The sequence below is a fragment of the Panicum virgatum genome, chromosome 1K (genome assembly GCF_016808335.1).
Source record: "Panicum virgatum strain AP13 chromosome 1K, P.virgatum_v5, whole genome shotgun sequence".
Lineage (NCBI taxonomy): Eukaryota > Viridiplantae > Streptophyta > Magnoliopsida > Poales > Poaceae > Panicum > Panicum virgatum.
In genome coordinates, this window is record NC_053136.1 from 19,752,746 (window position 1) to 19,766,877 (window position 14,132).

The 14,132-nt window shown below is 44.6% G+C and overlaps 1 non-coding gene across 1 annotated transcript; it reads left to right on the forward strand.

The window, feature by feature from the left end:
- The first annotated feature begins 885 nt into the window (after positions 1–885).
- Positions 886–994, forward strand: LOC120658569. The gene has a single exon (XR_005668734.1). It is a non-coding gene; the product is annotated as a small nucleolar RNA R71 (small nucleolar RNA).
- The last annotated feature ends 13,138 nt before the right edge of the window (positions 995–14,132 follow it).

Sequence of the window (14,132 nt, forward strand, 5' to 3'; positions counted from 1 at the left end):
AACGGCAAGAAACTGGTCTCAATATAAACCTGTGGAGCCGTTCCCTTTTCTGGTTCCCTGGTTTCTTCTTGATCTGCTGGTTGTTCTTCTTCCTGGGTTGCCGGTGCTTTTCCTGCATGGTTAGGGTGTGGTGGATCACGAGTGGACTTACCACCCCTCGTGGTCACTGCTTTAACATTCTCAGAAACAGGAGCGGAAGCAGCTATTTGAGCAAGAAGACATTCAACCTTTTTATTGAAACTTGACAGGTTTTTAAGAGTTGAAGACAAAGTTTCAAGCTTGACATTTAAACTTTCCAGGGATTTGTCATTGGCCAAAAGTTTTTTATTTATATTTTCATTGATTTTAGCTTGGCCAAGAACAAGTTCTCTCAAGGGAGGTTGGTTTGAATTGAAATTCAAATTATAAGAAGGATTGTAGTTATTACCTCCCTGAAAAGATGGACGTGGCTGGTTCCACCCCTGGCCTCCTTGTAGTGGATGGTACCCGTTGTTATTGTTGTTGTTGAGGTATGCGCAGTCTTCACGGGTTTCGGGGCAATCGTTCCCTGAATGTCCATCGTTACCGCAGACTTCGCACGTGAAGTGCGAACCCATGGCGTAGACGGGAGCATGGATCGGTTGTTTGCTCCCTTCCTCCATCTTCTTGATTAGGAGGTCCAACTTCGCGGCAATCGTATCTGTCTCTTTGATGGTATGCATGCCTTTTGTACGGGGTTGGAGTCGTTCATCGCTCCACCCCTGATTGGAGACCATCTTCTCGACCAATGCTATGGATTTGGCTATGGTCAGGTCGAGGAAGGCTCCTCCAGCAGCGGCATCAATATTGGCTCGAGATGTCGTTGTGAGCTTGTTGTAGAAGCTTTGCAGGATGAGCCACTCGTCCATGCCATGATGAGGACAGGCCAGGATGTATTCATGCAGCCTCTCCCAAGAATCTAGGATGTATTCCATAACTGTCTGCTGGAAACTTGAAATTCTCCCGTGCCGGGCATTTGTTTTGCCCAGCGGGAAGAATTTTGCGAGGAACACCTTGGAGCATTTGGCCCAGGTGTCGATGTTCTCTTCTTTATAAAACCACTGTTTCGCCTTCCCTAGGAGGGAAAAGGGAAATAGACAAAGCTTGACAACGTCAGCAACGACACCCCGTATAACAACGGTGTCGCAGAGCTCCAAAAAATTCTACAAATGTGCATTTGCGTCCTCGTTCGGCTTGCCACAGAATGGGCTAGCCTGCACCATATTGATGAGGCTTGATTTCAGCTCGAAGTTCACGTCCCCGACATTGATGTTGGGACCAGTGGCCACATTGTCGGTGGAGGGGACGGAGAACTCGCGGAGAGTCTTATCAACCATATCCTCAAGAACGAGTGGTGCTTCCGAAATGGGTTCCTGTGCCGGGAGGATAACGAGAGGAGGAACGACGCGAGGTCGTGCCCTTCTTACGAGCCTCTCTGGATTGTCTGTGTAGTTTTCCGGCAGGGAGAAACCGGTCGTACACTACCCCTGTCTTCTTTCAAATTAAAAATAAAAGAAGACATAAAGTGACATTAGCCTGAAAGAGTAAAGACTATATCCTGAGTACAAGGTCTAAGTTAATATCAGTACAATATCTTTGTTCACATGCCATCCCCGGCAATGGCGCCAAAAATGCTTGTTGACATTTCTTAGCGCAATCACTAGAAATGGTTAATCCTTAGTGCAATCACTAGAAATGAGGGCGCCGAACCCATCCTAGCAACTGCACCCAAGGGGTGCCACTCTCGTGGTATAATCAATACGATTACAGATGGATCCGCAAACGCACGGATATATCGTTGTACTCTCGTGGTATAATCAATACGATTACAGATGGATCCGCAAACGCACGGATATATCGTTGTAGAATTTCACCCGGAGAGTAAGAGTATCGTCATTTATTTGTGTCCCAAAGGACGGCAGCGGCAAATGTATTGTACTCAATATTAACCATGACATTGTGCCTCAAGCAATAGGCAATACTCTAATAGGGGTAAGTACAGATAAAAAATAAGCAAGGGTAATGTGACACAGCACACATCCACGCTCCAAGAGGAAGGAATAAAGGAGAGAAACTATAAAATAAAGAACTACTCTATCCTACATCAAGTCAGCTGGAGCTTAGGCTAGGTTAGGTGTCCTAATGCTTCTATCCAAAGCTGGGGTCATGTTAGATCATGGTTAGAACTGCAGGTGCCAGAAAAATAGGATAGCGGGGAGAAAGTCCCGCACCGAAGTACATCCAGTCTCGTTACCTCTTTGTATGAACTCCTACACCGAACCCGAACGTCGGGGAGTACGCTAAACGCAACACCGCTGTTACGCCGGATGGACAGGGCTGTCACCACCTGCCGTCTACCCCAGTCACACCGTGGAGCACGGTCATATCCGAAGGATCCCGCATACCCGAGCACCACGCTCGTGTATGAAGTCACTACTCTAGTGCCCCCAGGTCTCCCACCCTTCGGATGGATGAGTAAAACACTAGAGCAAGCCCGAAAGCACAACGAACCTCTATCCGTACCCGGATCATCTGGCCTAACCAAGACCGTAGCATAACTTATGAATGATCTAAGCATGGATTGATAAACTATCAAGATAGTAAAGCAACCATGGCAAAACTCTATATTATTAATAGAGGTCTGACAAGTCGGATACAAAGCCATACCAGGAGCCGAGGATTGCTCAACGACCCCGAGGACGATTTGCTCGCTAAAGAGAACTAGCCTAGCTCCACTACCTAGCTAAGAGAGCAAGAGAGAGGAGAGCCTTCTTGGAGAGAATGGAATGAAATGTGTGTGTGTTGAGGGGGGTGTTGAGAGGCCCTATTTATAGCTCTAGAGGTCGGTTTCCCGCCAACGCACATATGGAAGGTGATCAGGTGCCTTGGCAGCTATTCCACCTCGAAGTGCACCTGGACGGGAACCAGGCCAGGTTCGGCCGACCCAGGGGGTCGGCCGACCCCACCGGGCAGCCCTTTGGCCAGATCCTTTGCTGAGTGGCTGATTCGTTGGATCTTATCCTTATCCTCTAGTGCATCTTGCATGGAGGCCCGTTTCCTCTTACATGTGGGCCCTCTTTGTAAGGGTGTGACGCCGGATGCGATATTCTACGTAGTTGTATGACATCTGTTGCGTGTTTTCATCTTATTCCGCTCCTGCTCATCTGAAATGTACAAAACTCAAAAACAACTGTGAAGCAAGGTTAGTGATACAAATATGTGAGTAAGGCATGTAATTTTCCTTTATTATTGAGTATAGTTGACGGGTGAAAATGACACTTAAGCACCATCAACAAATGGGTATCCAAGATTATGCTGAGCTTCTTCATCATCACATTCTGTGCTAGAATTGCCGGCTTCGTGGCGCGATGGCGGGACTTCCTTGCTAGCCTTTCGCTACGCCTGATGGGGAAGTCCTGTTGCTGTTGCCGGGTTCACCGTCTTGGCGGCGAGGCATGCAGCACCAGTGCAGGAGGGTCTCTGCAGACAGTACCGGCAAAATTAGCGATAACCTCCTTCACAGGCGAACTGGCGTCTGAGAAAAGATGTAGCGGGAGAGTCTCCCGGGTCCCCCTGGCGACCGTATCATTGCGCAAAATAGAGTCACCGAGAACCAGCTGCGAGCCTGAAACCTAAAAACGTACCGACTCCAACGCGACCTTGTCGCCCAAAGGGTTGTGACTAGGCGAAGTAGGAGTGACTTCCGGCTGTGGTTCAGCAAATGGCAAGATCAGAGCGTCCTCCTCACATGCCACCGGGGATGAAGGGGCGGAGGCATTTAGCAGCTTGACTTCGGCCAGCATTGGGTCATCGCGTTCCTGCACCAGTAGACCCTGTGATGGCCATAAAATAGAGGTAGCATCCAGGTTAGTCGGCAGCACCAGTGACCAGTTCACATCAGATTCTATAGTCATCGGGTCGAAATCTCGATGAGGCACAGCGACAGGGTGACTAACTTCAGTGGAGGCAGCCGCATCAGCAACAACCGAGCTGGCCAACCCATCATGAGCAGGTTGTTGGGCCAGTGGCGCCCTTGAGCCAAAGCGCAAAGGGCGAGGAAGCGACCAGCCCAGCATGGAGTCCGCCGGGGCAGCGGAGCGTGTCCCAGGATCCGGCATCGACAGTAAGAATGAACCGAAGCGCAATGAAAGCAACCGGCCCCGCGTCGAGTCCGCCGGGGCATCAGAGTGAGAATTCCCAGAGCCGCTAGCGTCACCACCATGATCAGGGGTGTGGAACGTGGAACCGCATCCACCGCGGCCACGGTCCAGAGCGAGATCTCTGGCGGAAACCCGGATAATCATCTTCGTCATCCGAGTCACTTAAAATCTGGTCCGGTAGGGTGCCAGAATCGTCCGACGAGCCCGAATCGTTCCAATCCTGGACTTCCAGAATTTTGATTTCAGCTTTATAATGGAGCAGAGGCAAGTCGTGATGAATGATTTCATCCGGTCTAAGAAATAGAATATTATCTCCCAGGTCAGGAACACGCTCCGGGATGTGTATGATAGCTTCATTGGGGATCAGATCAGGGTCACTGCACCAGACCGCAGCCTGGAATCGACGAGAGTCGGCGCGCGCAGCCGTAGAGGGAGTGGGCTCCGGGACAGCACAGGCGTCGCCAAGCAGAACCTGCGCGGTAGCCGCCGACCACGCGTGCGACAGGATTCCGCGAATTTCGACCAACACCCGGAAGTGCATTCTCTCCCCCTCGGCCATGGAAAGCCTGCTCCAGCGACGGAAGCGCAAGACCATGTCTGCGCGAGGAAGAGACGGCACATCAAGAACACGCTGCAGGTCAGCCGCATTCCTGAAGATGACCAAGAAATCCTTCGGCCAGTGCCGATGCAAGGTGAAATCTCGCCCAGGGATAGCATAATTGTCTTGGATGAAGGGCCGAACCTGGTAGGGAGCGAGAGAAGGGTGTGTTCCAACAACCAGAATAGCCAGAGCATTGGCAACCAGTCTGTTCTCCTCAAGTTGAAGCTCCGCCATGCGGGAAACTGAACGAACGACAAGAGAAGGGCGTCGAGAGGGGCGTCCCCGCGGGAACTCCAGGGTGATGCGAGTATGCGACCAACCGGCGAAACATCGCGACCCACCGGCGAAGCCGCGCAGACTGATGGCGGCCCGGAGTAGGGGCGGCCTGTGGAAGCCGAGCCCGAGGAAGCAGTCAAGGCCGATGCAGCGGAGCGACCCAAGCCTCGGGAGTTGGTTGCAGCAGCCGCATCCTCAACAGATCCGGCGTGACGGACAGGACGACCTCGGCCCCGCAGAGGCTGACCCGGGAAGCGGGGGCGCTTGCAGTTCTTGGCAACGTGGCCTATACTTTCTCGCAGCGGAGGCAGCGAGAGGGTTGGGTGTATTGGGAGGCAACATGGTCAAAAGCCAAACAGTTGAAGCATCTCCCGACCAGGTCCGCGGGAACCGGCCGGCGAGGAACGGGGCGGCGAGGTTGGCGCAGCATCGCTCTGGAATGGCGCTTGTAGACGACCGTTTGGAAGCCATTCTCGTCAACCAGAGGAGTCAAGCATGACCGAGCGGTGGGACGCTCCACCTGAAGCGACCGCCGGGCATCGGCTATGAAACTGCCAGATCTGTGCCCAGGAGAAGCCGATCTGCGCCCAGGAGAAGCAGATCGGTGCCGACCATCGACCCAAGCACCCTTCCCCTTGGGGGAGGACCGGAGGAGACCGGCGGCAACCAGTTGAGCTCCTCCTCGTCGTCGTCCTCGGAGTCAGTTGGAATACTGAAGCAGATCCCTTCAGGCGAATCCTCCACGGGGCGACTACAAATTTGAAAGGGATGATGCATTGTATCTTCGTCGATTTACCAGTGGCGGATGGGTTCCAAAGGTGCTGTTGGAGAAGCCGTAGAAGTCGGCGAACGAGCAGCAGAGGCGTTGGAGTTTGGTGGCAAGGTCGGACAGGATGGTCCCTAGTGCCGCGTGTAACTCGGCAGCGCGCCTGTTGAGGCCCCTAGCGTCTCCGCTGTATCGGGACATTTGTACGGATGGCAAGCGCCCGATGAGCCCAACGTTGATGATCCCGAACTTCCTCGCTCCCATTCCGTGGAGCGCCGTGAGGGTGTTGTTGTACATGCCGATGAGGTGCTCAACTTCAGTTTTGTTGTCCCTGAGCGGGAAGCTTATGTAGAAGTTGCAGCAGGGGAGGAGATCCATGGTGCCAACCCCAATGAGGAACAAGGATTTGGACAAGAAATTATTCAACGGTTTGCGGCCACCTAGCAGAGCCTTTAGGCCGGCTCTCGCCGTCTCGTGGCCGCGAAGCTGTCCACTTGCTCTTTTAGCGAAATGGTCATTTGTGCATTCTAAAAAACACAGATTTAGTAATTAGTATTGTGATCCATTTTGCAATGTAACATTATTTCAGTTTTCTGCTTACTTACAGTAGATTCCCTTATCCCAGCGTTAGCGGAAGCGTAGTTGACTCCAGTGAAACCTTCCATAGTGGTCGGGCTAGGCATTGGAAGTGAACGGTAAGCTGGTGGGCTCATCTGGAATCCCAGAGCTTTTGGCCCTGTTCTCTTGTCTTGTCCCGGTTTGATTCGGCTTATTTCGGCTTGTTTTCTCTCACAGAATACTATTAAATCAGCCAAAATCAGCCGGCTTTCAGATCAGCCGAACACCCCCTTTGCTGCACGCAACATACAATAATTGTCAACTGCATTGGCATCAACTATCATGCTTTAGCTTGTACCTGCGTAGTGTTCAGTTGAGTACTTACCAATGAAGTCGGCAATGTTGTACTACCCATTGCTGAACCGTCCAGTGGGTTCAGAGTTGGGGAAGTCTATGCCGTAGTAGGGGTGGTTGGCTCGGGGAGCATCCCCCATCTCCCGACCTTCAGGCAGGTTGTTGTTGTTGCCGACATCGAGGGCACCATCCCCAAAGACAAAGATTGCCGGAAGCGATGGCGGCGGTGCCGCTGATGCCGGTGGTAGCGCTGGCTGTGGTGCAGGTGACGAAGGTTGCTCTGGCTGTGCTACGGCAGCTGCTGTACTGCTGGAAAGAACATGGAAGGATATAGTTATTATCAAAAGGGAGGAACCAATGATGCACTTGGCCATCGTGCGCTGCCGAATGCATATGCAATTATACACAGGTGACCGCGAGTTGATGGCGAAGCGGATGGAACTGGCAGGTACTTATTAGAACAAGGTGTGTCCAGCATTTCATCTCAGGTCCAGATATCAGCTGGTCTTATTCAACAACATGTTGCTTCCATTATTGCTTCGTCGACGCATGGCACAGGCGTATTCATACGTACTCCAAAGTTTAAGTCAGCGTGCATCGTCAGCACGAAGATGTTGAAATGGTCAGCTTGGAATTGTCAATTGTTGTAGTGCCAAGATTAGTCCTTTGGTCAACTTGTAATTATTTGGTGATGGTAACAAGGAATTGATTCAGAGTTACCTCCTGAAACGATGCAGTTCACAGCATGCAACACTGTTGGATAAAAGTATAAAAACAATTCTGCACTTCATACCATTACCTTGGAAATGTAATATAATGCAAGGGTGCCTCTGCTCCATCCGTGCAATGAGATAAGTGTACGGTCGATCACCCCCTCAGACTTCTGCCCACTGGCTGCGTGCCGACACTGCAGATGATAAGATCACTCCGGTGGTATTCATGTAACCTCCATAACTACTGTAGAAAAGGTCTACGTATTTTTAGAAGCGGGTACCGTACCCATTTCTATTTCTCGTAGATAAAATACTATTTTTAGGAGCTGGCCATGACGTGATCTGCCCTAAAAAAGATTTTTAGGGTCGGGTCATGCTATGACCCACCCACACAAATCCATATCCAGAAAATAAAAAAAATCAAAAATCAAAAACAGCAAAATAAAAAAAAATCAGCCAACCAACTATGTAGCGTTGAGCTACAATTTTATTGAAAATATGCACACTTGTATCATCTGGGATTTGCACACGCACCTTACCACCACACTACACAATCATTTGTAATTTTATAGGATATGCTACTTTTTTATATTAACTCTAAAATTATTTATAGGGGCGGGTGACCCCATCAGCCGCCCCCTAAAAATCAGTTTTAGGGTGGGCGACGCCACCACCTATACCTAAAAATATTTTTCTATTTTATTCAAAAATTCATTTAAATCTTTACATATAGCAAAACAAATAAAAAATTAGAAACTTCTACACTGTGATTATTGTAAACTATAGAACCAAAAAATATGTCAAGTATATTTTAGTGTATATAAAGGTTAAGATAGTGAAAACCTCAAAGTATGACTTCAGTTATAAGAGATACTATATAGTTATAGCTCTTAGAAAACTGATAATAATATTTTGGACCATTAAATGACCTTCAATGAAAATTTTATCACCTACAAAGTTTTAGATCGCGTCATTCTCTACAATTTTGATATAAAGTTTGACTTCGTCCGAGATCATATAAAAAGTTATGATTCTTTTTTGCATGAGACCATTTGTTGGGCGGACCATACCATCACCTCACCCCCGCCTCTAAAAATATTTTTTCTATTTTATCTAAAAATTTATTTAAATCTTTATATATAGAAAAATAAATAAAAAATAAAACTTCTACACTATAGTAACTATGAACTATAGAAACAAAAAATATGTGAAGTATGTTTCAGTGTATATAAAGGTTAATATTGTGAAAACCTCGAAGTACGACATGAGTTATCTGAGATACTATATAGTTATAGCTATTAGAGAACTTATAATATTTTTGGACTACTAAATGACCTTAGCTGAAAATTTATCAGCCAAAATAATTTAGATTTCATCATTCTCTACAATTTTGATATAAAGTTTGACTTTATCCAAGACCTTACAAAAAAGTTATGGTTTTTTTTGTGTGGGGCTATTTATAGGGGTAGGCCATGCCATCACCTGCCCCTGAAAATGCCATCATTTTTAAAGGCGGGTGATGGAGTCACCACCCCTGGCCTCATTTTTAGAAGCAGGGGAAGACGTTACGCATCCCTAAAAAAATTTTGTATACCCGGATCGCATGCTACAATAATCATGCTTCCTTTATAGGAGCCGGTTTCCTTTTGATCTGCCCCTAGAAAAAAAAATGAAGGTGTTGCTACAAATCATTTTCTAGTAGCGATTCACAGAATCACAGTACCTAGTGTAACATATCCAGTGTATGAACCTAGGAAAGTATGTGCATGAGATACAAGAAAAAATAGTGTCATTACTTGAAACAATTGTAATACATAGTATTGCAATTGATGTCTAATAGTTTACTAGGTAGCTGTAATTTTGAGAGACATATGTATTGTAATAAATTTATGAAAAACTGGTCCCGTATAGCGGATGATCAAAATTGCTTATATCTTGCTTTCTCTCTGATTACTTATTTATTGTAATGAAACACTCATATAGACATATATATATACATATACTTACTATATACTTATTTCTATTCGGTTGTGATAGAGTTTAATTAGCAAATAATATATCATTTTCTTCGTCCACATTCACTATTTTTTTCACTTTGCATCTCAGTTCAATATGTGTTGGACATTTGTTTAATTAAACCCATTGCATCGCTTCCTTCATAGATATATACGAAATCAGGTACGTATATCTTGAGCGCATGACAGACATATATTGGAATGCTAATTGATATATTTCAGATATTTTTCATAATGACTGGTAGGCAACTTTTATGCATTTCTAAAGATTTGATAATTTTTCTAATAATGACAAATTTAAACAATTTAGAGGAACAATTAAGGGGTTATTCAGATTGTTTTTTTATTGCATATGTGATGATTTAGGTGAAGATTAGGGGGTTACTTTAGCTTGTTTTTATATTTGCAGAGATGGATAATATAATTTAGATATAGATTTAGGATGTTACTTTATATTATTTACATAAAGACAGAGAAGAGCAATTTTTTTAGAAAACATAATAAATTCAAAATGACTAATGATTACAGTCTACTGGATTAATGACCAGCTTTTTCAGATTTTTGAGAATTTCTATAACATATCATTTTTCTAGTGCGTCTCCTGAAGGCGGTTAACGTGGAGCTAGCTAACCTTCCCAATTAGTAATCATAAGAGTATGTCGTGCCTACATGTCGAAAATTGTCGATCATGTGGCAGTTGACGATGACTTGGTAAAACATTGCAGGGCACTTCTATTTCTCCTTTTGAGGAAGGGCCCGGGGGAATTTGCATGTAACGTGGAGTCCTCTTGCTTCTGTTAGTGGGTTCGTGATTAATCTTAGAACAGCTACAGTATTGGGATTCGAGCCTGCTGACGACTTCTCTTTTTTATTCATTTTATTTTCCTACTTCTAACTTTTAGTATGCACGCAACATAGATGCATGAAGCAATGAACTGGGTGTTGGTGATATGCCCAAGAGCCCATCATCACAATACGGTTTAAAGGCCCAAGTGGATATTGATCCAAGAGGGATTAGGGTTACTAATGGGCCTATGAGATAGAAGCCCATTAGTACGCCCTATATATATGAGGGAGGGGCTAGGGGGGCGATGACCTGAGCCGCGCTACCTCCCTAGCCGCCGCCCCTCCCTCTCTCTCGGCCGCCGCCCTTGTCGTGCGTGCGGTGCTAGCACACCGACGCCCGGCGTTTCATCCCCGTACGTGTGGACTCCGTGGAGGCGCTGCTGCGACTGCTGCGCTGATCGGTTGCTGGGATCAAGTACGAGGAGCTCGGTTCGTGGGACGTGATCGACTACTTCCTCTACATCGACGCGCGACTTCTTCCGCTGCGCTGCGCGTCTAGTGGTAACGATCTATGATCTTCTACTCGCAAGTATCTTGGGTTTATGCGGTAGTGATGCTAGCGTAGCCTACCCGTTTCCCTACACTGGGCTCCTAGCTTAACAAATATTAAACCCTAATTAAAAATGCAGTAAGAAAAGAGAACGCACTTTGCTGAAAGAAGCAATCAGCTGGCTGAGACACTATCTTAACAAATACTCCTGAGGCAGAGTAGATCTGAAATGCACCGGAAGCGCCCTAGAGCAATATTACACCTCAATTTTGTAAGTTTATTTAATTTCTTACAGCCATGGTCAAATTACCAACTGGCTTCATTAAATACTATGGAAATCAGCTGACCTGGCTCATTAGGACTGCCCTTACTGGACCAGGGAAGTCATAAGGCTTGCAACTATGCTGCCCTTCATAGCTACTAAGTGCCGCATCATGCGATGATTGTGAGTTGATGGCTAAGGCGTGGTCGCGTGGAAGCTACAACTGATTGCGAAGCAGCTTCGGTGATTGCATCCGAGTCTAGAAGAATTGGCCATACCTTACTATACATATAATTTCATAATTTAGTATCCCCCCAGGCGATACACATGTTCCCTTCCCGTTGCTTCCTCGCATCATGGTCCATGCGTGCAGTCTTGGAAGTTAAAAGTCGGCAACATCGGAATTGTACATCTCAATCCTTGTATTTCTAACACTATGTAACAAATGTCTTAAGGTGACGGACATCATCGCGCTAAGATGGACATTATGCCCGTCACATTTGCCACATCACTAATAACTACTCAAAAGTGATGGGCTGAGGCCCGTCACATATGTTATGATGACAAATGTGATGGACATCATTCTTTTGTGTGTTATAAAATAAATATTTTTAGTGTAAATTAAAATAAAAAAATATTTTCAGTCGCGCGATTTTTTCCGTTGTTATTAGGATTCGAACCTACAACCTTAGCCTCGCGCGTGCCATTTCCTACCACTTTGATACACCATCGCATGTGACTAATAATGATATATTTTTCTTTTATCATCACTTTCATATGTCTTATATTACCCATTTCACACCTATAACGATCTCAAATGAAAATCTTTTCAACTACAAAGTTGTACATCTGGTCGGGACCTACAACTTTGATTTATACCATTTTTCCATTGAGGTCATTTGAAAATTTTGTAAATTTGAAATTCAAAATTTAAACTATGTATTTGGGTGCCAAAACAACCTCAACTAAAAAAATCAATTACAAAGTTGTACATCTAGTTGAGATCTACAACTTTTGTATAGACCACCTTTTTAATCTGAGACCAATTGAATTTTTCAAAAATTGCGTGTTCAAATATTATAAAAAGTCACAAAGGTGACGCACCTTGATGTTGCACGTCACCTATGTCATCACAAAGGTGACGCACTTTGATGTTGCCTATGACCTTTGACTTGTCAAAACCCGTCACCTATACTAACCTTACAGGTGACGTGTTTTAATGTTGCCCGTTACCTATATGAAACTTATAGGTGACGGGCTATAAATGTGGCCCATCGCCTATAACAAAGTGACGCGATTAGATATTGCACGCCACCTATGTCATAACAAAGGTGACGGGTAACATTTTAGGGAGGCCCTTAAGGGGTCAAAGGTGATGTGCATCATCTTCACGCGTCACCCATATCACAAAGGTGACGCGCAACAACAACGTGTCACCTTTGTGCATGTCACCTTGGGGCGTTTCTTACATAGTGTAATAAGGGTGTGTTTAGATCTCAAAAAAATTTAGCGCTACAGTAACTTTGAATGTTTGACCACTAATTAGAAATATTAAATGTGGATAACTGACAAAACTCATTCCACAACCCCCGAGTGTAATTGCAAGATGAATCTTTTAAGCCTAATTGGACCATGATTAGACAATATCGTGCTACAATAAACAACCTCTAATGATAGATTAATTAGACTTAATAAATTCGTCTCATCCATCCGTATAATTAATTTTATAATTAGATTATATTTAGTCTTTCTAGCCTTCGATTGAAAATTGGTACAGTGAATTTTGTCCAAATTTTTACAGGATCTAAACATATCCTAAGGTTAATTTTCTTACATAGTGTGATAAGGTTAATCATATACTCCCTCCATCTCTCAAAGACTGTTCATTTAGGTTGTAGTAAAGTCCATCTAATTAAAGCAATATCAAATACTACGTAGCAAAAAGAAATTGCATTGGAAAGAGCGTGGAGCCAATCAAATATTTAAGTAGATATTACTTTTCTGGTTCCAATGTATTTGTATTTATTGAGGATCTAGGGAACCAAATAAACAGCACAGTCTTCAAGCACAACTGATATAATTAATTAGGGGTAATATGGTCATTTTCTAGTACTACTAGTATGTCTGAAATTTCTAAACAAACAGTCTTTTTGGGACGGAGGGAGATTTAATTTCAATCTTTCATGGCAAGCCTCTCGAATCCAGTCAATCTGGAGTTGCGCTAGAATCAAGCAAATAACTGTGGATATCATTTATATACTTCCTTAGGGTCATGGTTACAAGGCGTAAGGTGGAAGAAAAAGATCCTAATTAATTGTGTAAGTGCAGAAATTTAATTGTTACCATTTGATTTAGCAAACTGATATTTCTTTGATAAATCAAGCCCAAAATCTTGGTCGCAATTCCTTTTCATGGCTACACATTAGTTGAGATTTCAGGTCTTGCTATAGCAAATTTGTCCATGCGTTGCTTCAGAAAACCATATAAATATATTCAATTAGCACATACAAATTTATATATATTATAATTATATAGTACGTGTCAGTCGAGGACTTTAGTCTTTGTCTGCTTTACTCGCTAAACGCTTATTCTAAATGGTTTCAGAATCTTAATATCTGGTCACGGGATCCTGATTGATGAATCAAGAAATTATTGCTCGCTTTAGTAATATAGAAGAGATTCAGAAGGAGGATCGAGAACACTTCTATGGATATTTTCGAGAAGAACAGGTGAAGATTTAGCAATATGATATACTTTTAAACTGTTCATTTTTGTTTTATCATTATTGTGAGCATAAGTGGTATCTTCTTTATAACAGTGAGTCGGATATGTTGCACTGTTGAAGTCAGGATATGAATTATAATTATTCCTTTACTAAAAAAAATCCTATGCTGTTTATGGATTCATGACGGATGGTTGTTTCAGTTGTGGACATAATGCTGTGTATGTACATTTTCTGCCGTCAGTGCAAGGCAAGCTGCAGAAATGGACACACATAAGTCTATACAAAAATACATGAATAAGCACAAATATCGTATGCCACAAATATATGTCATATGCGGCTAATCCAAGT